At 42.9% G+C, this 26,196-nt stretch overlaps 1 long non-coding RNA gene across 3 annotated transcripts in view; it reads right to left on the reverse strand.

Annotated features, from left to right (window-relative positions):
• Nucleotides 1–26,196, reverse strand: part of LOC123286628 (uncharacterized) — a 116,282-nt gene that overhangs the window by 58,693 nt on the left and 31,393 nt on the right. Inside the window, exon 1 of one of the 3 annotated variants that reach the window (XR_011503976.1) lies at nt 3,084–3,225. The exons of the other annotated variants lie outside the window; for them this stretch is intronic. This is a non-coding gene — a long non-coding RNA (uncharacterized lncRNA). Of the gene's footprint in view, nt 1–3,083; nt 3,226–26,196 lie in introns of those variants that run through there. 3 annotated transcript variants of the gene reach the window in all.

Raw genomic sequence — 26,196 nt, forward strand, 5'->3', positions numbered from 1 at the left:
GATCTATTTCTCTGCTTACTTTTGTTTCATTTGAGCTATCAGTTTTCTAACACTGATGTGTAATAATAACTATAATTGTTGCTTTATGAATTTCTCAAAAACAAATGCCCTTTGTAGATGAACAACAGAGGGAGCAGAGGACAGTTTGCCAGATCCCCTAATGCCACGTAAGGATTCCATGCTAGGAAGTAAAGGAAAATACAAGGCCTGTATTCCATCTTGGTTTGAGCTTCAAGGGTGATAATATAGGTCTTGGCTACTTCATCTGCCAAAGGGGAACTCATAAATATGACTACATGAAGCTGGGGCTAACCTTGATGTGCCCTTCATGAGCTTCTGCCTCCAAGATCTGGATCTAAATCAGGGATCGGCACAAGCCCCCATCCCTGCACTCATGGCAGACATCACCAATCAACCACTCTCCAGCTAGCCTTCCAACAGTCAGAATGAGATTTTTGGCAAGCCTGGTGTCAATGGCAAATAAATACCACACAGACTTTTGAGACTTAAGCCATCTCTGAAAAACTGAAGACTATCCCTGACCCTCAGGTGGCAAAGTCAACCCAATGGTTCAACACTGCTTCCTGATTTGCTCCTAAGCTTCTGACACATGGGTCATTCCACCCTCAAACTCCTCCAAGTCACGTGAAAACACCTAACGCATGAGTAAGGTGTCCTCCTGTTTGTAAGAATTCCTGTTCTCCTCTGATGGTACAGTCTGAATGAGGCACAGTTTCCTGAGCAAGCAGGATGAGTGTCAGTGCCCACTCCTTAATCTGGGGTCTTCTACATAACTTGAATGTTGAGAACTTAAATACACCAAGGTGAACTGCAGGCTCTTTTCTCAGACAGAACTAAGCTTTTGGGTTAAACCAGTGTACCAGTCAGGGCTGTTGGTCACAAACAGCAGAAATGACTCTGGTTGAACAGAGCAGAAGTGGACTTGACTGAGAGGATACTGGGCAGCTCACAGACTCTTCAGAATGGCTGGAGAAAGGCTCCGAGAACAGGCAGACACCAAAGAAAGAAGGCCGACGAAGCACAACCCCAGCTCCCTGCAGACAGTTTGGAAAGTTTCCCTCAGTCTGCGTCACTGCTGCATGTGACTTCATCTCTGGACAGCCCCTGGAAACCCAATGCTGCTGCCACTGCCACTGCTACCACCTCCCCCCCCCCACCAAAAGCATCCTCCACTATCCCTGTTTCCTAGCCTCACAGCTCAGGAAGGGTCATGTGATTGCTGGAGTATGGGGCAGTCTCCTGCATACTGGACACCAGAGGGGCCCCGGAGGTCAGGTAACCGGCCTTCTAGACTTCACTGCTGAGAGGCCAGCTCTGCTCACACCAAGAATCACATGATGACATATTCTCCAAATGTAGGAAGGGGATTCAGAAACAGTGGAGACCTACAAAGACAAAAAACACTAAGCTGGTTAGGGTGGAGTGCTGCCTGGGCTCCCTAGAGTCCTTTTGAGAGGGTGTGGGTCCCAGAATAATTTGAACTCAATTTAAACCTTATTCTCATCTGAAAGATGGAGGATAATATCACCCAACTAGTGTGGTTGAAATAAGGATCAAATGAAAGGAAATATACAGGCGTGATTTATAAGTTATGAAATGCTACACGGATGTTGGTGACTCCACTCATTCCTTCATTCTTTTGGTGAAGTTCTTCCTAATCTTCATCCGCTGCTGGTCCATTACATAAATCTCACTTTCCCCTTCAGCCTCCCAGCAGACAACCTTACCACTTACTCCACATAGTTAATAGAATCCACACTAAAGAAACTCTCCCAGCTTCGTACCACCAAATTGACAGACACTCCTGAATCTACTCCATCTTCTCCTCCTTCACCCCTGCTTCCAAGGAGATCTCTCTTCCCCTTATTCAAGGCCAATTCTGCCTTGAATAACTTGCTCCCATTGCTTTCTGCCTCCCACGGAATCTTACATTATCGTTTTACCCCTTCTTCGCCCTTTATCTCTCTACTGGATCCTTCCATCCTGCTCTCTCTCATGTTACCCTCCCTAAAACCCCCACACCTGCATTCCCCTTTACCTACTACCCACTCTTTCTTCCTTCCATCACGCAAGTTACCTGAACTTAGTGTCTCCTCTTCCATCCCCTGTCCACCCCTCAGCCTGTTCCAGTCTGACTTCCACACTCATGTCTCCACCAAGGCTGACTTTGCCAAGCCTCCAATGACCTCTGAGTTGTTAGGTCCAAGTTGTCCCCCGACGTGACCTCTCAGCAACCTTCAACACAGCAACAAACTGCTTCCTCCTTCTAGAGACAATCTCCTTCCTTAACTTCCAGGACACCATCCTCTCCTGGTTTATCTGCTACCTCCTTGGACGCGCCTTTCAATCACCTTAGCCAGCTCCTGCTCCTCAATACAGCCTTTAAAAAGGGACTCCTACTTCCCCTTCATGCCTCCCACATACATATCATTAACTCCTAAATTCTACCCATTCCACCTCCTAAAACCTTGTCTAATCTGTGCTCTTCTGTATACCCACTTCAGTCCTCTGGACTCTTCTCCATCCAGCAACCAGAGTGAGCTTTTTAAAATATAAAAATGATTGAGTCACTTCTTTGCTCTAAGTTCTTCAATGCCTTAGCATGGACTCTCATAGGTTACGTGCCCTGACCCCAGGCTGCCTCTTCATTCTTGCTCACTCCTCTCCCCTAGCTTGCTTGCACCCTAGTGCACAGTGTTGTTCTCTGCTATACCTGCTCCTTCTCACCTTGGGGCCTTCACACATACTGTTCCTCTTCCTGAAATGGGGGCCTCACCTGCACTACATCAGTTGTAGGTTGCATGACTCCTGGGACACCATTCACCTCATTGGCCTCACGGATGCATAGAATTAAACTGTCTTAAAGAAGAAGTGGGTTTTTCTAATTATCTAAGAGTCTCATCATATCAGCTAGCATCAGGGCTGTCTGAAACACCCTTTCCCTGTTTGTGTTTTGGATCTCTTAAACATTGCTCGGAGGGAAAAGCCTTCCCTGACCCTCCAAACAAGGTTAGGTCTCCCCGTCAGTCACTATCCTTCCACGTTCCCTTCATGGCACTTACCATAATTATAGTTATACATGTTTGGTAATTATTTATGATGTGTCTGTCTCTCCAATGGACTGTAAGTTTCCAAGGGATAATGACAGTTTCTGAAATGCTCTGTCCTGTATCACCCTGAGTCCATTACCGAGGGCATACTCAACTGAGAAGAAACAAATGGAAAAATGAATGATTAAACCACATGGGCTTCTTTTTGAGCAAAACAGCTTTTATCTGCTGTATGAATATATCTAAGGCCCCCTTCAGCAACTGTCTAAATTTCCACCCTTCTAAGCCATAGGATGGAAGTCCAGGAGGCGGGTTTTCCGGAAGCCACATACAAGAAATGAAGTCCCCCAGGACCCTGACACCATGTTGTTCAGTAATCAGAGGAACTGCTACGTCGAACAAGCTGTAGACCATGAAGATTGCCCAAATTCTCCTCCTCAGGCTAGGAATCAGGAATAATTTTCAGCCCAGACTACCTGGACAACAAGGAGCTCACCCACCTCCCCACCCTGAAGACCACCTCTCAAGCCTATACTCGTTGATGGAAAAGAGAGGCCAGGAGCCTGAGCCCATGACCCTTTAGGCCACCACTCAAGCATACCCTCCAGGGGCTACTGATCCACAGGCTATAGGGGCACTTGTCCCATTCTTCTCATCCATCCCCCAGCAAGAAGCACCACTGAGTAAACAATTATCGACTGCCTGCTGTGTGCACACCTTTGTACGAAGCAATGCAAACCATAATCTTTGCCCTAAACAAGTATATGCTGTAGCTGGGAAGACAATAGTAACACCCAGGAACGTGTATGAGCGGGAAGGAGCTCTGAGCAGGGATTTGAAAGGTCCCAGCTTCAGCACTGAGCCAGTCTGAAAGGTATGAGAAAAACCATTCCAAGTGAGAGCCGTGCAGAGGCCCCAGCCAGAAATCTGGAGCTCTACTCCCCTCTGCTGTTTCCTTGCAGACTCAGGATCTGCCCCAGCAACTGAAGAGGGAGAAGGAGAGAGGGCAAAAAAAGAGGCAGGGAAGCCCAGCACAGAAGGGCAAAGAAAAAGGAAACAAGTGAGCTATTAATACAGGACATGTCTAATGATAACAGCTAATGTTTGCATCTTCTTTCACACAGCACTTACACAGGGACTCCCTCACTGGATCCCCCAACAGCCCTGAGAAGTGCATTATCCCAGCTTTATAGATGCGCAGACTGAGGCCCCAAAAGTTTGTGAATTTCCCAGTCTTATGTAGCTGGTTAGTGACAGAACTAGGACCCAAAACCTTGCCCTTCTGACTCCAACATTATGCTCTTCCCCTAAACCACGTGGCCTCCCAAAGCAGCAATTTATAGGACTATAGGACAGATAAAGAGGAAACTGGCTTCCAGTTGTTCATCCCACCTCTGCAAGCTCTCATCTCTCCTGCCACCCTCACCTCCTCTCACCCCACCCACACACACGGGAAACGACGGGACAATGGAAAGCCACCTTATTTGCTTCCTAAAGAACATGCTGTTATTTATTTGCCAAGAACTTCAGCAGGACCTCTGTGCTGCCAAACATGGCATTCCAGGAACCAAAGGGTCAGCACTGGGAGGAGAGGGGGCCTGCACCGTCCTCAGCCTCCATGAAGAACCACCCCTGCAGGCACGGGCCTAGGTGCTCAGGTGGATACAAGCAAGCTCTCAAGGACATATGAGGATGTCGGGGACGTGAGGAATCAATCAAAAGAATAATAACAGCAACAGTGATAGCAGCTAAGACTTTTTGAGTGCTCACCGTCCACTGCCACCATGATAAGAGCTTTCAATGGCTTCATGTTTAATCTTCATGACTACCTAATGGGGTGGGTCCTGGTCTTCATGAGAAACTGAGACTCAGAGGGGTGAATTGCCCTATCCAGGGTTACACATCCAGCAGGGGACAGAACCAGGACTCAAATCAGGTCTGTCTGACTCCAGGGGCCAAACTCTTAACTAGTATATCTACCACTTCTTTGCTACATAAATACCTGAGCGGGGAGATATAAGCCCCATACAACCCATACAATTAATGCCCGCGAACACCTGGAGTAGTGAGAGAAGCTTCAAAGAAGAGAGAGCCCGATGCAGATTTACAAGAGAAGGGCAGACAAGGGGCCTGGGGTCACATCAGGCGAAATGTTGGCAGCAAATGTGGAAACAGGGAGATTGAAGCAGCCTGACTGGTGCCATGGGAATCACTACAATAGATGGCTAGTCCTTCAGACTAACAAATTTAGCACCAGAAACAGAAGGACAGGAGGCAAAGGGGAAGAGAGACCATAGTCACCAGGGTTCGTTTTGTAAGTACATAGTAAGCATAGAAAGAGCATGAGAAGTTTGTCCCAACATCTGATTATTCAGTGCTCGGGTATCTGGGATAAAGTTTCCATCCCCAGCGTAGCTTCCTTGGAATATTCCCAGTCACCTCCTCAGAATCAAGTGGGTGTGTGCAGGTGTGTGCTCTGCAAAGGTAGGAACAGCCCTCTCACTGTAAGTAAAGGAAAAAGGATTAGGAAAAAGTCCATCGGTGGCAGAGGCGGACACAGGTGTTTGCGATCAGGAGGGTGTCTCCCCATGCACTGGACCCTCTCGTTTGGGAAATGATTCATCCTCCATGGCAGGCAGTTTTCAGTCTTAACGGATTCCAGCCTCATCTACACATCACAACTAGCATGGCCAGCTGCCTACAATCTATTCAATTTGCTTACCGGGGACCACTAAACAGAGTCGCCAGGCTCCCGGGGAGCCCAGGGACTTCCCATGGGGCCACGTGGCACTCTGTCTTTCCCCTAGGGGTGGAAATGTCCCCAAAAAACCTTGTCAATGAACACCAGTGTGTTCACAGCCCCAAAAATGCCCACACAGCCTGTGTCCTCCCCAGCAGCGCCCAGCACGGGACCGCAGTCTCCAAATCTTCTTGGGGGCGCTGAAACCCCTGAGAACCAATGTTACAAAGAGAAGCTGTCCTCAAAAGTTAAAAATTATTACTGGTCGGGGAAAGGATGTACATTTGGCCAAATTCCACTAAGATTTTGTAGTTTTCATTGTTAAGAAGTCCTGCTTCAGGAGCACGATTTTAACTGTTTGGTTCTAGACTTTAAAATATATGTGGTGATTTTACCATTTAAACTCTATAAGACGGCAACCACTAAATTGAAATTCTGTCTTTCAAAGGGTTTTATGTACTCCTCTAACTAAAAACAGCTTCACAATAAAAAGGTCCAGTTTTACAAGTGGGCCCAACCCAAAATAGTAACTATGGCCTTAATGGCTATTATCCCACTGCTGTATGAAGGATTTAAGGCATATAAATGCCCATTAACACGACTAAGCATAATAATGTGATTTATGAAGTACCCCTTGCTGGGGCCCTTGTAGCACCCTACCATTACACCACCCCAGTTAAAACATCCTGCAGGCTTCATAGACTCACCCTGAAAGAAACCGCCCTGTAAAAGCACCACCCGCCCCACCAAAAAACCTGATGGAGGGGGTTCGATGGCAAAGTGGTGGCAGCAGAAGGGGTATTCAGACGGAATGAGAGCATTTTAAGGGTCTAATTCCCACGCTCAATGCCCACCAAAGTACACAGGAGTGAATAAAAACCACAAAGCAAAGAAGCATTCCCGGGGAGGGCTGTCCGGCTGTCCATCACAGGCTTTCCTAGTAAGTTTGGCATTTGCTTGTTATACATGAACACGTCTCGGTTCTAAACATGGGCAATCCAAATGACATGTTCTACTGAAAAGCGGGAGGAGCCCTTCTGTTCCAGAGACCTATCTGGGGTATGGAATTTGGAAACCTCTCCCCTTTGGCCCACTTCAACCCAAAGTTACTCTGTGCAATTTGCAGAGTCTCAGCCGTGTGTGTGTGTGTGTGTGTGTGTGCGCATGTGTGTTGTGGGACAGGGTTCTCCTCTGTCTTTTCTGCTTTTTCATAGCAAAATGGAAGGACAACTCTCAAAATTCACTCTCCATTCCTAGATGTCAACGGACAACTGAAATTTCCAAAAGACCTAAGAATTTATTACACGAAATGTCTCCAAAGTCTGCTCAGCACCGATCTTAGTGAAGAGTGAACTCAGGATCCCTGAGGATCCTAGGGGGAAAGCATGCGACTTATAACATCAATAACAAACTTACCAGCCACGCGATAGAAAAGTGCAAAGTGCACAAACAGCATTTTGTAGAAAAAGAAATACAAGTAGCCAATAAATGTGTGAATAAATGTACAGCCTCAATAATAATGAACGACACACAAGTTAAAACAACGGTGAGATTCTCATTTGTTCGTTTCAGGCCGGATTATTGATAAGGATGTGAGAAACCAGAAAACTCATAGCTAGTGAGAATATAAATGGAAAAACGTTTTTGGAGGACAAATTTCCCATATCCTTCAATCTTTTAAATGTGAACTCTCCCCTTAGCCCAGAATTTTCACTCCCAGGAATTAATCCTACATAAACACTCACACTTGTGCACAGAAACATATGTGCAAAGATGTTCAATGATGTGTTGTTTATAATAGCCAAAAAAATGGAAACCACTTAAATAGCTATCAATAGGAATTCGGTTAAGGATAAGATTTCCGTGGAATGGAATACCTCATAGCAGTTTAAAAGAATGAAATGAATTTGAATGCAATAACGCAAAAGATGTCCAAGATATAGTAAGCTCAAAAATCTTGTTGAAAACCTGTATCAATAATATGAACCATATTTTATATGTCCATGAACATAAAACTAATGTCTGTAAGGAAACAAGAAACTGTTTAAAAGGGGTTACAGGTAGTGAAAGAATGAGAAAATGAAGGGATGAAGGGTTTTCACTTTTCATTCCACATCTTTCTGTACCTTTCAAGATTTTTTTGACCATGAATAGGTATTACTATTTAAGTCACAAACTAATAAACAGCTGAAGTTTTAAAAATTAAAATTTAAGCATTTCAATATTTATCAATACTCATTTAAAGACTCAGAGAAGTAATTATAATGTAGCATAAAAAAACCAGATTGCATAATTAAAGTGAGCATGCTTTCAGCTATTTTAAAAATTATATCTAAATATACAGGAGAAAAAATGCTGGTAGGAAACACACCAAATGGTAATGATAATTACCTCTAGGTATAATGTTACAACCTATTTTTACTTGATTCTTTGTATTTTTTTATTTTTCAAATTTTCCAAAATTAATATTAGATACATTAGATAATATTGTTTAGTGATGAGGATGCATTCTGAGAAATGCGTCATTAGGTGACACATTAGGTGATTTTGTCGTTGTGTGAACATCATAGAGTGTACTTACACAAACCTAGATTGTATAGCCTACTGCACACCTAGGCTGTATGGTCCTAATCTATGGGACCACCATCGTTATGTGTGGTTCATCACTGGCTGAAACTACATTATGCAGTGTGTGACTCTATAATCAGAAAAAAATGTAATGATCAATTCAGAATTTGCTAAGCAAATTATTATCTATCCTATACCAGAGGAGAAAAAAATCAAGAGGAGAAAAAATGTGGGACATAATCCTGTCCCTCAAAGAATTTACAGTTTTACAGATGAATCCATACACATAGTTAAAAACCATTAGAGACCAAGACAGGACAACAAACAGCCAAGTGCTAAACTGAATCTTACCAAATGTCAGAATGACTAGAACAGACAATATGATCAATGGGACAACAGAAAGAAAAGACGCAGTGCTGGCCCCAATTATTAGCATCTCCCTAACCAGGCAACAAGGGGACCAGCCTTGGGAAATACGAGAATTCTCTTCTATAGGCAGAGTCAGAACAATGCACATGTTTGATTCTGGGCATCAGGGGATCTGTTTCCTTAAAAGAATGCTTTCTCCGTGTTCTAATACCTGCAATTTTACTGTTAAAGGTTTATTGCCTTATTTCATATTCTCTACCCCTCTTGAAAGTCAAATGGACCCCGGAGTGCCAACACTTTACACTGGAAGGCACACTTCCAGCCTCCCTGTGCCAATGACAGGCATCACTGATCAATTGTAGCACTTCTCCCTGTGAGAGCATCTCAGAATCCTTCTCAGCACAACACTCCAAGCAGCCATCATCAAATGAGCAAGGTTGGAATATGAGTGGAAAACCGTTTGCCATCCCTTATTAACATGAGAGCAATAATAGACTTGTATTTAAATAAGAGTTGAGAATTTTACAAAGCTCTGTCACACCTATTATCTCATTCGAGCAGGCATTATCTTCTTTTCCTTTACACCAAAATGGAGGATTTAAAACTTTCCACAGCAGTTCAGGGACATGTCACTATGAAGAGACAGGTCCCAAATTCTAATACAGAACCTAATCCTCATTCCAAGCTCACCGCTTTTCCCAGAGCACTCCTCTCTTATACCTCAGTATAGAAGAGTTGATCTTATCCTCTTCTGAGAGCCAGTTTGGGGAGGGGAGAGTTTGAGGACCCTGGGAAGCATTGAGGATTAGGAAAGAGCATCCCCAATATTAGAACCCAGAGGCTGTGGACATAAGTGACACCATAATTTTGCCAAAAGCCAGCTCTTTTCACTGGGAGGACCCGTAAATACATTCAAGTTCCCAACCACAACTGGTAACTGACTAGAATTCCACCAAGAATCCCATTGAGGGCAAGACCAGACCCCACACACACATACATGAAAGCCTAACAGAGATGGAGCCACGCAGATGAGTTCCAGTGTCTTGGGCTGACAGAAAGATTTGGGCTATTCCACTTCATGCGTGCCAGCGCCCACCCAGCCCCCTTTCTGCTCTCCAGCCTCCAAAGGACTGAAGCCAGCCTGACACATACTCTGAAGGTCTCCCCCAAGTTTAAAAACCCAGGGAAAAAATCACAATCTAACAATCATTTTCTCCTTTGTTGCTTCAAACTAGACTCTCAGATCTGCCTGGGCTGTTCCACGATCTGATGTTCCTCTCATCTGGCTTTATTTGGAGGCACGTTAAGGTTAACTTCCATAAGCAAGAGCTAACCCTCGAAAAAACTGTGAAAGTGTGTGTGTGTGTGTGTGTGTGTGTGTGTTTCCAAGGACACCCACCAACTCACCCTCTAATCCAATCCAATCCAATATTGAACGTGCAACAGCCCTAAAGTGTTTCAAAACACCAGAATTAGATAGCGTGTTGAATTTGAGGTTAACATACAGATTCTTGACTTTAAAAGGATAGATTTTCACAACAAACATGCGTTGCTATAGAGACGGCATAAGCCTATGTAAACTTCAGGCATTCATATTCATAAAAACTCCTGAAGCAAGACCAAATGTTGGCCCTAACGTTCCCGTTCTTGCCAACTTCCAAATAGTGCACAAATTATGCCAAAAATAAATGGGTGTGACTAATACAAGCTTAGAACATTTTTTTTTTTAATTTACCTTGAGGGCAACATTTGTTGATGTAGGAGCTGGGTATATAAAGCATACTCTCCCCCTTCATAAATCCATCTGTTTTATTTACACTTCCTAAAAGACCTGCGTGCACATTTTTTCCATAAAGTGTACAACTGCTAGTAATCACATTTCATTTCAATCTGTGCCCTAGTTCTATTTTAACACTGTGTCTCTTCCTTTTTGTTTGTGTTCCATTAAGCACATCCTAGAGGCAAAGCAGTCAAGACTTAACTCTTCTGGTCCCAAATACACACTCCAGGGCTGCAGAATTGTCAACCAGCTTTTGCATAGGCGACATCTCCAAGGTCTGTGAGCCCAGGGTAAATCCTATTACAAGCTCAGGGATGTCAAATTGGTTTCTGCTATTGACCTTCTTTCTCGTGACCTCTTCCCCAACCCTCCAGGCCCCAATCCCAAATCCCTCATTTCTCTTGCACAGAGGTCAACCTGTATGACAACTGTGCTCTGCCCTGAATCTACTCTATCCTGTGCTGGAAACTCGCTGCTAATTACTGTAGTCACACTTCTTAATTCAACAAGCGCCAGGCGGCTGCCTGCCATCTCCCCAGTGGGAAGGGTCACCAGCTCTCTCACTCAGGTCACTAAGTTGGCATTTATTTCCTGATAGGAGATGGCATAACAAGGTAGCTGTTCCAACACGAATGGTAATCAACAATAATTAAAAGTGATACACCCATTCTGACTCATATGATAGTGTCAAAAAAAATCCAAGAAGGGTGGTAGAAGGAGGAGAGAGAGAAAAAACTGTTTAGCCAAGACAGATAAGTTTTTCATCTCAACTTAGAATTTCTGGAAAATAATGTACGTCTTTGTTTTCTTTTAATGCCCGCAGAAGTATGTCTACATTGTGACTACAGTGAAAAGCAGCGAATTTGAATTTTTCTTAAAGGAAGGGAATGCTTATTCTCAAAGGCTGAATCTCTTCACCTTGGTGTCCAGAGACCGCAGCAGATCAGGGATCAATCCATACAAAATCTCCCCTCTGCCCATGGAGGCCATCGTGGCTGTTCCATGGCTGATGCCAACTTCCATTTGCAGAAACTGAGAAAATCAACTATAACCAACCCCCTGTCTTCTGGAAGCAGTTTAACCTGTGTTACTTAAATTGACTGCTGCCCACCCAACTCTCAGCCCTAAGCTGGAATCCTCCTCTCCGGACCACAGGCGGCCCCAACCCAGGACTACTGATTACCAAGGCTTGCTGGGTAAACAGACAGTCCGAGCATCCCTATTATGCTTTACACATAGGTCATGTGCCCCAGATGAACTTAGCAAAGCTTTATTTTACCATGATTTGGATTACCCATGATCTACACCCTTCTCTCCTCCACCACCGTCCCTCACTCTGCTGCCCTCGTCTTAAGTCAGTTTCCCCACAACCAGACTTTCAGACTATGAGCCACTTGCCAGCAATCTATCAATGAAGGGCTCCTAGGAGAAACTGAGAAGGGAGTGGGGGAAGCAGGACTGGAACAGGGAAAGAGCTGAGCCTGGACGTGATTCTAAGTCCCAGCCTCAGCCTGAATCCACAGGGCATTCTGGAGCATAAACTGTCTCACTTTGAGGCAAAGGAGCTGGCCCTTCTTATTCCCACACAGTCAGTCATTTGCCACCAGCCACCTCAGGGCTGATGTAAACCCCAGGCACTTCTGGCTCTCTGCGCTGTTATCTAAGCAACTCCAGGGCCTCCTGTGAAGAAGGCCATTGGTGCCAGCCTGGAAGAGAAGTGAAGTGAGGCTGGGCAATGGGCATTCAGAACCAGTAAAGGGATCTCGGGATTGCGGGCAGTGGGCACTGGCGGTGTTAATTACACCCCCAGGGAAGTATACACTGGCAAGATTTTAACATTAATTTCTTCCAACAATTCTTAATATGAAAATTATAGAGAAGCAGGTATGAATTGGGAGGGAAAAACAATCACATCGCTGACTGTACCCACTTGACAGGAAAACACCAAATGCAAAGGCTACTCATATCATGTCACACCTGGACCAGGAAACAGGAGAGTGAGACCTGGACACACTGTCTTGGAGTGCCATGTCCTGAAGCAAATGTGGAAACTTAAAGTACCATTTCATTCACCTTCCCGCATGACCACCATCCAAGCACAATTATCCAACTCCCCCAGTGTGGCGAAATTTAAAGGGTCTGTCTCCTGTGCCGAAGACATCCTCCTGCCCTCTGACTATCCTGCTGCTCTTAGCACGTCTTCTAGACTTTGGTCATTTCAGGGAAGACAGAGAAATGGAGGGTAGGAATTGCAAAGAAACCCACATGCGCCCCACGGATGCACTGGAGCATGAGCCGGCTCTGACTGACTTATGGTGGCTGCAAAGGGTTGTCCAACTGAGAAGAGTGTGGTGATCTATTACTGATGCTAACACGGGTGCAGCCTGAGGAAGTAAAGGCAGCCCCCAAAGTATAGACTGTGCTAGAACCTCATCTGCTCTTGAGAGCACATCTTCCTTTCCAATGCCTGTTCCCCTCGTTTTACATAAACTGTACTCACAAAAGAAAAAAAATGGGTTTTAGAATGCTTACAAGTTTCAGTATGAAGTGTGGAACTGAAAAGTGTATAAAAGGAGTAGGGCGGATCATTTGTCCTAAAGAAATGAACGATTTCCAGAAGAACATAAGACATACAGACAGACAGCAATTCTTAAGACATGCATAATAAACTGGAAAGATAAAAATAAATTCCCAAGAGCCAGCATACATGGAATTTCAGGTTATCAAGAGCCCACTCGTGTGGTGGGTCTCAACAGGGCTCTGGGCACTCATGAAGTAAAGAGAAGACGGTACTGGAAGGATAGGAGGGCTTAGGATAGAGAAGAGCCCTAGAGGGCGAGCTGCACTGGATGCCAGAAGCAAGGGAGAAAGGGCTGTTCACTCAGTGGGAGGAACAAGAGAAAAGAAACCACATTCCGGGACTGCTTAGCAAAGCCCTTGAAGGTTCTAGGGTACGGAAGATAGTTTCTCCTACACACCACGCAGAAACGAAGCCACGTTTCCCGGCTGCCCACATCCCCAAGGACCTGCCGGGGGAGGCCCTTCAAGCTCCGGGCTGCTCTCAAGGAACAGCAGGGCTCAATATGCCCGCTGTCGGCCAGGGCAGAGGAGAGCTCTCAACCCCCCAGCTCAGGGGGCTCCCTGTGCTGCCCAACCCGGTCCCGGGAACTCTGGCCAATACGTGGCCTCTAGCTAACACTCCAACAAGAGCAATCCTCCCCCAAGAAAAGGATGAAAATAGCCAGCGATGAAGGAACAGCAACAGGGCCTTCCCCCTTCAGCCTGAAAAGGGTACTGGAAACAGCTACCTCCCTATAAGGCAGCAAATCACCCCTAAACACCAGCCAGCCGCCTCTCGCCCACTTCAAGATTTATTTTCCAGGAATCAGCCCTGTATTTAATGAAATCTAACCAGCAGTCGGAATCCTAACCGGATCCAGGACCTGAGTGCCCTCCCTCCAGCCTCCCCTCCGGCTCCCCCTTCCCCACCCCCACCCTCAGGCTGGCTGAGCGCTCAGCAGAACACACAAGTGCAGGCCCAGGGAGAGAGCTCGAGCTTGGACCGAGGCTCCTGCCTCCTCCCAGTTCCCCAGATTTTCCCCAGCTTGCACCCCTCTCCCCTTCCTGAAAAAGCCAGCCCTCTCCCCTCGCTCAGCCAAGCCAAATATGTAGGAACCGATTCCGCTTTCCAGAGGTTGAAGATCAGCTCCAAGCTGAGACTTGTTCTAAAATAATTGAAGGGAGTAAGAGGGTAGAGAAAAAGATGTGGAAACCAAGAGAAAAACTAAGGCTATTGGTTCCCTGTCTTTTGGCAAAGAACCTGCCAAAACAAGGTTTACAGGTTTTAGAGGATTTGGCACAGTCCGGGGGAAGCCCCTGATCCACGCCGATTTTAAGAACAACTTTTCATCCCATTTACTCGGTGTACACTGAGGGGGATTTGGTTGCTCTAAGAACAAGAAACCAATAAATGCTACCTCCTTCTGAAGCGCACCCTCCGCCGCATCTCCTTGGAGATGGGACTCTTTTTCAGGAGGAGCACCTCTCTGACGCTGTGGATTAATAACAATAACAACTCGCATTTCTGAGGAGCTTTTAACTTTTCAAAGTGCCCCATCCATCCATCATCCCACTTTATCCTCTGACAGCCTGGTGATGCAAGGCGAGCAGGGATTATCAGGGCCAGCCCTCCGTGTAAGCAAAACCGATTATGTACTCAGTGGATCTGGGGGCCCAGGAAGGGACCCTCTGCCTCATAGAAACCCTCCCCACAAACTGCACCTGAAAATCCCTCTCACAAAGACAGCCCTTCCATTTCACAACGCAGATAGAGCTTAAGAAGCAAATAGCCTTTGGAAGGATAACCATCGGCTAGTGTGTGACATAGGGCAAAACCACAGGTGAGCCTGTCCTGAGAGCAATTTTTCACAGGGGAAGCAAATGGGTCACCCAAAGGGAATGGAGGAAAACTTAGCTTAGGTCACAGTTTTGCCTGTAGTCGTGCCTAAGAATTGTTAATCCTATTTTATAGATGGGAAGAAACAAAGACATCAAGTCACCCACTCATTCATTCATTCCTTGATTCAAATGCTTTCTCAGTAGTTCCTGTTATGCCAGCCAAGCCTGGTGGCACAAGATGAAGACACAGACCCTGCTCTCAGGGGCTCATGGGGAGCAAAGGAGGCAACATGAGTATCAGGACGGTCTTCTGAGACACTCCCCTCCACCCCACTGTCCTCTCCCCTCACTCCCGGCAAGAGGGACAGCCTTCTAAATTCACTGTCTACAGCCCAGGACAAAAAAATACAGTTGATTTCAGAATAGGTATTTTAGACACATAGCAGAGTTTTTGGGTTTTTTTAGAGAGGAGACTTTAGAATTCTAAAATCTTGGTTTTCCTATCAACAGCCAACTTGTGGAAGTCTCAGAGCATAGATTTAGTGTCATTCACCACTGAGTGGGGAAAAACACCCCACAGGCATGGTTTTCCTTTCCACCAGAAGGGGGGACTCATGAACAGAGCAGGCGACAGCTTGGTGACCTGATCACATCGGTTCCTCAGAACCCTGGGCCCAGAGGGCTCTGGGCGCAGAGAGGCACAACCTGATGTGCAACCCTTCTAACCTGGACCTCCTGTCACTCAGCCACAGGACTGATGCTTTAGATGTTTCTCTCCTCAAGGGCAGAGAAAAATGTGTTTTGAGTCTCTACAAATGATGCATTGTTTTTTGTTTTTGTTTTTTGAAAATACCTTGGCATAACTGATTCCAAATATAATGAGATGATGATTTATTGGTGGATTATTTTTCCACTCAGTCACCTTTTTTTTATTTTTGTGTGAAAAACACATATCATAAAATTTACCATCTTAACCATGTTTAAGCATCCGGTTCAGTAGTAAGTGAATTTACACTGTTGTGAAACAGATCTCCAGAACTTTTTCATCTTGCAGAACTGAGACACTATGCCATTAAATAAGTTCCCTTTGCCTCTTCTCCACAGTCCCTGGTAACCATCCCTCTACTTTCTATATCTATGAATTTGAATATTTATATATATTCGTGTAAGTGGAATCATTTTTTATTTGTCCTGCTGTCACTGGTTTATTTCACTTAGCATAATGTCCTCAAGGTTCATCCATGTTGTAGCATGTGATAGGATTTCCTTCCTTTTCGAGGCTGCATAGTAAACCATTGTAGGAATCTACCACATTCTCTGTAACCATTCTTCCATCAATGGACACTTGGGTTGCCTCCACCTCTTGGGTATTGTGAATGCTGCTGCTATGAGCAGAGGCATGCGAATATCTCCTTGAGACTCTATTTTCAATTCTTTTCGATATATACCCAGAAGTAGAATTACTAGATCATATAGTAGTCCTATTTTTAATTTTTTGAGGACCTGCCATAATATTTTCCACAGCAGTTACACCATTTTACAGTCCCAATAGTGCACCAGGATTCCAACTTCTCCGTATCCCTTCCAACACTTCCTATTTCCTGGGTTTTTATAGTAGGCATCCTAATGGGTGTGAGGAGATATCTGTTGTGGTTTTGATTGGTAGTTAGCTGATGATTAGCGAAGTTGAGCATCTTTTCATATGCTTGTTGGCCATTTGCAGCTCAGTAATATTTTTGAAAACATCGATTTTTGAAGCCCTGAAATTTTTCTTCTCTGTTCTTGGGTAGGTCCCAGCTGCCATCTTTCAAACAAGATGTCCCAGTGAAAAAGAGGCAGTTTCTTTTCTGCTTTTTGACTTTAACATATGACTAAAGCAGAGTTTCTCAACCTCAGCACTATTGACATTTTAGACCAGATAATTCTTTGCCATAGGGAATGTCCTGTGCTTTGTAGGATGTTTAACAGCATCTCTGGACTCTAGATGCCAGCAGCATTCCCTAATCCACTTGTGACAACCAAAACTGAATCCAGATGTTGCCAAATGTCTCCTGGGGAGGGCAAAATTGCCCCTGACTGAGAACCACTGGATTAGAGTGTGCAAACTAGCATGTTTAAAGTTGATCAACATAAAAATGTTAAACTTTTGACTCATCATTAAAAACTTTCAAGATATCACCTAAAAAAAATCCAGATTTCCAGCTTCTCTTGAGAAAGCAGAGGAGCAAACCATCTTGGCCTAAGCTATCCCATGGTGATAAATGGCTGGGCTTAGTTGCTACTGCCCCACCCAAGTTTGAGTCTGTGACCTTAATACATCCCATAAAACAAAAATCTATTTGAATACCAGATGAAGCTGCCTCCAATTTTTCAAATGAAATCATTCTGATTTGCCTGAACATGGTTCACAGAGACAAAACCCTGGACTAGATGTTGGGAGAACAAAGTTCTAATCCTCAATCCATGACCTGAAGTAATTCAATTCGACAAATATTCACCAAACGCCTGCCACATGCATGGTTTCCAGTTCAGCCCCACACTCATCTGCACCTTGGCTTCCTTATTTAACCCAATAGATTGGGTTCTCTCATTGAACAGGTGACCTCTGAGAGCTGTTTGAGCTAAATATGTCTGATCTAGGCGTGGTGAGCATATACAGTAAAAGCTTGCAGCTCCAGAATAATTGAGGCTGGGAAAGGAGAAAGAGGAATAGTGTTGATTAGTGGCCAGAAGAAACTACAGAATCCTTTTAAAGAAATATGGTTATATTTTTTTCACATTTCTGCAGTTATGCACCCTGAGCTATAACAGACACCGGAGGGTGTGGTACACCTGGGGGTACACCACTCAGACCCCCTGTAGGGACGGACTTTCTGCCCAGCTGCGGGGAGCACACCCTTCCACGCCTGCCTCAACTGCAAAGAGCTGCCTCACCAGGCAGCCCACTTCTGGTGAACGATCTGATGGGTATCAAGGCCTGGCCATTTCAATCCAGTGCAAGATACTCCTGGGCAATATTTGCTGCAGAACTCTCCATGGGTTGGCCCAGGCTTTATCAGGCCTGCATCACAGTTCAGCTTCTTCCTCTGCCCAATCCTGCTTCCTCCTCCTCCCCTAATATTAGGAATTGAACCTTAATAACATCTTGTACCCCAAACTTTGCCTCAGCATCTGTTTCTGGAGAGCACACACTTTGGCAGTTGGCTCTTATTGGATTACCATGCATTTATGTAAGTGTGTGTGAAATTTCATTCAAAGATCCACCTTTCCCCGACTGGACCCAGGAGTAAATCCAGATTAGTCTGTATCTCTAAGCAGTCAGTGTAATCCCATCAGGTCACCACGACTGATTTAGGAAGGGAATGTGATCCAATCCTGGCCAATGAGATGTGACAGGAAATCTGCTGAAAGGTCTCTAGAAGTGCTTCCTCAATAATAAAAAGCAACACAGGGGAATTTTCTTCAGCTGAACACAGTCATGTCCATTTTGATGCCAGAACTCTGGTGGCCATCTTGGTACCAAGAGAAAGTACCAAGTTCATTGAGAAGGGCAAAATGGAAAGAATGTGAGACCCTGGTGATGTTTTTGAGGTGCTGATTTTGGAACCAATCCTCAAGTTACCCTATGTCAGGTCTTCTCGTTATGCAAGATGACAAATTATCCGTATTGTTTAAACCATTCCAATCTGGGCTTTCTGTAACTTGCAGTCGAAAGCATCCTACCCAATGTACAGGCAATCCAGTACAGCCTAGTCAAGATTCTTATTAGGTCTTTTTTAATGAATACACAAGAAATTGTAAATAGCGTGCCAATTTTTGGTGTGAGAGGTAATTGAAAATTTGTCATCAAAAGCAATATAAACATGCCTTTGAAATCCCATTTCGCTTGTAGTATCTTAGAAGAATTTGTCAAGCACAAACAAATTTCATCCCAGTCCCTGCTGATTATCATTGATTGTCAAAGTATTTCAAGTCCAAGATAACAGCCTTATAATTAAGGTTGCCTAGTGCAATCCATCCAATATCGCTGACCCAGCCTGTGTGTAGAAATTATGCCCTGGAAGTCGACTAGGACTTTGTCGTAGCTCTTATTTCTTTCAGATCTCCAGGGTGCCATGTCTAGGTATAAAACTGGAATTCACTGAATAATTCCCTAACTACTGCATCAAAAAGGCCTCTTCTACAAAGAGGGAGTACCTCACTCCCAGAGAGAAGTTAAGCTGTCTTTGCTGTGTTTTCCAAAGATATAACTTGTTCATGACAAGCCATTAAACTTCTTACAGGCTGACAGAAAGCAAGACCCTAAATGGAAAGAAATGCAAATTTCTGCACATGAGGCCACATATGCAGGTCAGAGAGGCAGTTTACTTATGAGCTGGCTGAGCCAGCAGAGCTCCAGCTCCCCAGCTGGATGTGGACAATCCGTCTTCCGTCTACACCAGCTTGTGGTTTTCAGGGTTTGGGCTCAGAGACTGTTCCCTATGCCAATTCCCTTTGGCAGGAAAGACGCCTTCTGCCATCACCACTGCTATTCCCAGTCCTTCGCCCCTGCCAACCTCCTCATGTTTTATCTATTTTTATTTGAATTGGTGATCAAGGGATTAACTCAGCTTATACAAATTCCATCTTCCAAAAGCCATTATGAGGTAGTTGCAATTGTGATATTTCACTCTCCAAATGAATCGAATTGGATTTTAATGACAGTAGATGCCATTAAGCAACACCTGACTGGGCGATTTCCTGGAAATTTCATCTTCATTGTTTTCTCCATCCACATTACCCAAAAAAACACAGCAGGAGAGCCATCAGGGCCACTGCCAAGCTATATTGGATCATCCTTGAAATCACGGTCACATTTTCTTCTATTTCTAACAAGTCAAATGTCCCTGTTTCATTCATTCATTCCACAAGACACTCTCGACACAATGTCAGTTCCCACTGAAAAAGAAAAAACTTAAAGAGTTTTTTGTAGGTTACTTAGTAGTTGTAGAGGACTATAATTCTTCACAAGAAACTCTCATGTGGCGTGTATAATTGATACATAATTTTCTATATCTATTAAAATTTATTTTTAATAACATTAAAACATTTTTCTCCTTAGAATGGAAAAGTCAATTTGATTTTATATTTATTTATATAACCTGAATTAAGTGTGTATAAGTCAACTGAAGAGCAAAACAATTACTCCGTGAATCAGTCGGAAAGTGTCCAGTTTCTCCTCTGACACCACCAGACTTTAGGCGATTCCCATCCTCTCTATAAAGGAGTGTATTTAGGATCTTGACAGAGTCCAACAGTACAAGTCCCTGAGAGCCAGAGTATGTTTGTCTTGTCTGTAATTCTGGGCTGCATGACTCCTGCCATATGATATACCTACATGTTGGAAGAATGAATAGATAAATGCCTGAGAATAACTGGGAAGTGTCTGGGCTATGGATAAGCTATCCTGTTGGTGTATTCAGCCAGTCTGCTCTCCATTCTACCCTAGCAATCAATCAATGCCTATAGCCAGAAAAAGGGAAAATGGGGAAATGATCCTGCATAAAAGGCTGTATGTGTAAAAGCCAGACTAGGAGAGGTAAGAGAAGCATAAAAGAAAAAGCAACTTTGTCTTTTACCCCCTCATTCAAATCTAAATGCTCAGACTTTGTTTCCTCTTCTCCTAATAAAATCTTTATAAAATGAAACCTTGAATTGAAAGTGCAAATTAACATTTTCAACTAACCAGAAAATTTTTTACTTTTTCTTAAGAAATTGCCAAACCACAAGTGAACCAGGAGATAGCAAAGATTTGTACCACCACCCTCTCTCTGCAAAAGCAACATTTGGGGCCACGTCCTTGTGGAACAGATCTGAACTAATCTAGTGCTAATCCGCACTTGTCATGGGGAAAAGCATTTATTGAGCATCTACTGTGTATAATACCCTTCGAGTGATATAGAACACAAAAAATACGGGATACAAACTTACACCACTCAAGGAGTTTGCAATTGAGCTGGGAAGATAAGACACATGCGGAAATAACAATGAAGCACCACAGCAATTGATTCAACAAGGCAAAGCAGAAAGACAGACAAGTTAATGGGCAGAAAATAAGTGGCACGCTGTAGAGGACTACATGTTAAATCTCCCTGTCCCTAGCGAGAGCCAGCCACGGTGCAAAACACTTTAAAGAGAATCCTAAATAATAAATTATATATTTTAATGGGCAGCCGCAAAATTCTTTTACTGTAAAAAATGCTAAGTTAAGAATATTAACCATGAAAAGATAGATTCCCAAACTTCTTACAAAAGAAGGATTTTTGACCCAGTGCTATTAAGTATCTAAGAATGTATTGTTTGCTTTTTTACGTTGTGTCTCATCACGTATTACTTCTACCACTTAAAAGGTATTTTTTAAATATTTAGGAACAAAGCTTAGTTTAGTTTTCTAACGGCCTCCTGAAGTCTATCTTTCTCAATGTTCTTCATGTTAATAGGGCATATTAAACTGAATCTGGACAAATGGTCAGAACGGAATATTTGAATAAGAAGCTTCTTATGTTTTGATAATGCTCGTTCACAGACGTAAGACAAAGCATTACAAGTTGGAAAATAAATGAATTCTGACACATCAAAAGCATTTTCTTTCCTCGGATATTTTATCTGTTTGTGGTCTGGATTTTGAAATACAAGAGAACGTTATCATGAATTCCAAATATAATTATGTGTTTCTAGAAAAGAGACGTCATTATTTGATAGCACAAATGGCTTTGGTCTGATCTCCAATGCCATTTCCCCCACTTTGTTCTCATAAGTCATCCTAATTGAACACTTGGAGGAGACTCAGCCTCCATCCACACAGGCAGAATCAGAAATGGCATTGGAGTTATGATAGAACATCCTACTAAAAGATTACTGCTGCCGGGTAATTACATCAAAAGCCATACTGAAAGGTGAGAGACAGATGCTAATCTCATACTCTTCTCCCAAAAAGAAAATGACATCACCCCAAATACAAGAGGCTTGTCTTTCACAAGATACAGGGGAAAAAAAAAAAAAGGATTAGGGCTTATGTCCTAATCTTCTTGCTTTCACTCCAAATGGAAAATATGCCTGGGGAACTCTGAGGATGGCATCATATCAGGTTAATACCAATTCACTCCTTCAACTGCAAGATTAACACAGGCACACAGGGTAAAATATGACACATATTTATATAAATATCCCTGGGTACTGATTTTGTCTAAACAAGTATTCTACTTGGCTACTCACTAACATCCTAAACAGAGTTTGTGGAATTTTTTATATCTACTTGCATCCATTCTGGCCTCCATAGGGGTGCAAACAGCTGGAAAACAGGTGCCTCAGAAAGTTGCCATCTGCCTGGGCCTGTGACCAGCATACAAATGTTCCCCTCTTTGAGCTAAAGGCTCAGGAACAATAAAAAGGGAAATTCTTCCATATCTGTTCCCTCCTTCCTGAAAAGAAACATCCCCCTCTCGGGAAATAGCCAATGGCAGGTCTGCCAGCAAAGGTAGTCAAAAAGGGAGTTGAAACGGTTCCTCTCTGAGTTTTTAACAGCCCCCACACTTCTCTCTCCATCACAAGTCATAAGGACTCCTGAGCTGAAGGAGAATGCTAATAAAGATCTACTCACTTCTTGAGTCAAACTAACACTTCCACAGTGGGCTATACTCAGAGCATCCTCACCCACATGGATTCTAAAACATCAGTGTAATAAAAATTCCACATCCTCTGGGATGACTAGAATGCACACAAACAGAGGTAAGCACACCAGGCCAAAAAGAGCTGTTTACAAGCAATGACAGTGGGAAAATGGAAGATAAAACTCTACGTGGTGTGATTTATATAACTATGTATCACAAGGTCACTCTCAGGCCACTCCTGCACGCTCACCTCAGGAACTAGAGAGGTAGCCTAATTACACAAAGGCCTCTGGGTCCCCTCAGACCTAGAAGATTTGAAGGTTTATCTTTAGAGAGTTAGATATTGAAATCAAGACACTACACACACATATACTGATAATGGCTGCCTTAGAAAGTCCTGGAATTTACTCCAAGGGGAAAGAGGATCTAAGATCTATGTCCAGCTTTGAGTCACAGATTCTGTGGAAGAAACACAGCAGAGAATTGGGTGTGTCTCAAAATTTACTGCCCAGCCCCAAGAGGACTCAAAACTTTCTCAGTACAGGAAGCTGTAGTGAGAGGACGAGAAGGGGCAACACTGGAAGAGCCAGACCATCTAAAATAGCCATCACTGGGGGAAAAAAACATGACCAAACTATCTACTGCCCATAAGAGAATCACTTTAGCTTTAAGGACACACAAAGACTTAAACTGATGGAATGGAAAAAGATATTTATGCAAGTGGAAACCAAAAGAGAACAGGGGTAGCTATGCTTACATCAGACAAAATAGGCCTTAAGCGAAAAAGTGTAACAAGAGACAAAGAAGGTCAATGTGTAGTGATAAAGGGGTCAATTCATCAAGAAGATATAACAATGACAAATATATATGGAGCCAACATCAGAGCACCTAAATATGTTAAGCAAAACTAACCAATCTAAAGGGAGAAATAGACAACAAAACATAATAGTAGGGACTTCAATAGCCAATTTTCAAAATTGGATAGGTCATCCAGACAGAAAGTTAATGAGGAAACATTGGATTTGACCTATGGTTTAACCAAATAGACCTAACAGACATATACAGAACATTCCGTCCAACAGCAGCAGAATATACATTCTTCTCAAGCACACACGGAACATTCTCCAGGACAGGTCATATGATAGCTCACAAAACAAGTTTTAGAAAATTTTAAAGATTGAAATCATTCTTTTCTGACCACAATGGTATGAACCTAAACATCATTAACAGGAGGAAAACAGGAAAATTCACAAATATGTGGAAATTAAACAACAATCTCCCGAACAACCAATGGGTCAAAAAAGAAATCAAGAGGGAAATCAAAAAACATGTTGAAACAAATGAAAATAGAAATACAGCACGCCAAAATTTACAGCATGCAGCAAAAGCAATTCTAGGAGGGTAGTTTATAGTGCTAAACACCTACATTAAGAACAAAAAAGATCTCAAATAAACAACGTAACTTTATACCTCAAAGAACTAGAAAAAAAAGAACAAATTAAGCCCAAAGTTAGCAGAAGGAAGGAAATAACAAAGATCAGAGCAAAACTAAGTAAAATAGAAATCAGAAAAACAATTAAAAAGATTAAGAGCTGGCTTTTCTGAAAAGATAAAATTGACAAACCTTTAACTAACCTAAGGAAAAAAGAGAGAAGATTAAAATAAATAAAACCAGAAATGAAAGAGGAGACATTACAACTTATACCACTGAAATACAAAGGATCATAAGAGACTACTGTGAATAATTATACACCAACAAATTGTATAACCTAGAAGCAATAGATAAATTTCTAAACAACATACAACCTCCCAAGACTGAGTCATGAAGAAATAGAAAATCTAAACAGATAAATAACAAGTAAGGAAACTGAAGCAGAATCAAAAATCTCCCAACAAAGAAAAGCCCAGGGCCAGAGGGTTTCCCTGGTAATTCTACCAAATATCTAAAGAGTAATTACAACCACACATTGCTTAGTGATGTGTATATGTTCTGAGAAATGCATTGTTAGGTGATTTCACTGTTGTGTGAACATCACTGAGGGTACTTACACGAACTTAGATGGTATAGGCCTACTACATACCTAGGCTATATCATACTAATCTTACAGGACCACTGTCCTATACGCAGTCTGTCATTGACTAAAGTATCTTTATGTGGCACATGACTGTAATTCCAATCCTTCTCAAACTCTTCCAAAAAATAGAAGAGGAGAGAACACTTCCAAACTCATTTTAGGAGGCATTATCCCAATACCGAAACAAGACAAGGACACTACAAGAAAAGAAAACTGAATATTAGAAAACTGAATTCAACAGCACATTAAATGAATCATACACTATAATCAAGTGGGATTTATCCCTGGGATGCAAAGATGGTTCAACATATGCAAATCAATAAGTGGGATAGACCACATTAACAGAATAAAATATAAAAATCATAATCATCTTAATAGATGCAGAAAAGGCATTAGACAAAATACAGCATCCATTCTTGATAAAAAAAAACTCTCAACAAAATGAGTATAGAAGGAACGTACCTCAACATAATAAAGGCCATATATGACAAGCACACAACTAATGTCATACTCAATGGTGAAAGGTTGAAAGCTTTCCCTCTAAGATCAGAAACAAGACAAGGGGGCCTACTCTCACCACTCCTATTCAACATAATCCTGGAAGTCCTAGCCAGAGCAATTAGGTAAGAAAAAGAAATAAAAGTCATCAAATTGAAAAAGAAGAAGTAAAAGTCACTTTGTTTGCAGATGATATGATCTTATATATAGAAAATCCTAAAGACTCCACCAAAAAAGTGTTGGAACAACAGGAAACAACAGGTTTTGGAGAGGATGTGGTGAGAAGGGAACTCTCATACACTGCTGGTGGAAGTGCAAACTGGTGCAACCACTATGGAAAACAGTATGAAGATTCCTCAAAAAATTAAGAATAGAACTACCATACAATCCACCTATTCCACTGCTGGGTATTTATCCAAAGAACATGAAAACACAAATGTGTAAAGATACACGCACCCCTATGATCATCACAGCATTGTTCACAATAGCCAAGATTTGGAAGCAACCTGGGTGCCCATCAAGGGACAAATGGATAAAGAAGATGTGGTATATATACACAATGGAATACTACTCAGCCATAAGAAACAATGAAATCCAGCCACTTGTGACAACATGGATGGACTTTAAGGGTATTATGCTAAGTGAAATAAATCAGAGGGAGAACGTCAAATACTGCATGATCTCACTCATAAGTAGAAGACAAAAACAACAACAAACAATCACATAGAGACAGAGATGGGATTGATGGTTTGATGGTTACCAGAGGGGGAGGGATGAGGGAGCAGGGTGAAAGGGGTGATTAGGCACTTCTGTGTGGTGATGGATTGTAATAGGTCCCTGGGTGGTGACCATGATGTAATCTGCACAGGAATTGAAAAATAACAGTGTACACCTGAAATTTATATAACGTTATAAACCAATGTTAACACAATAAAAAGAAAGAAAGAAATTGAGGACACAAATAAATGAAAAGATATCCTGTGTTCATGGATCAGAAGAATTAATACTGTTAAAATGTCCATACTACCCAAAGCCACCTATAAATTCA

The sequence above is a fragment of the Equus asinus genome, chromosome 6, assembly GCF_041296235.1.
Source record: "Equus asinus isolate D_3611 breed Donkey chromosome 6, EquAss-T2T_v2, whole genome shotgun sequence".
Taxonomy (NCBI): Eukaryota; Metazoa; Chordata; class Mammalia; order Perissodactyla; family Equidae; genus Equus; species Equus asinus.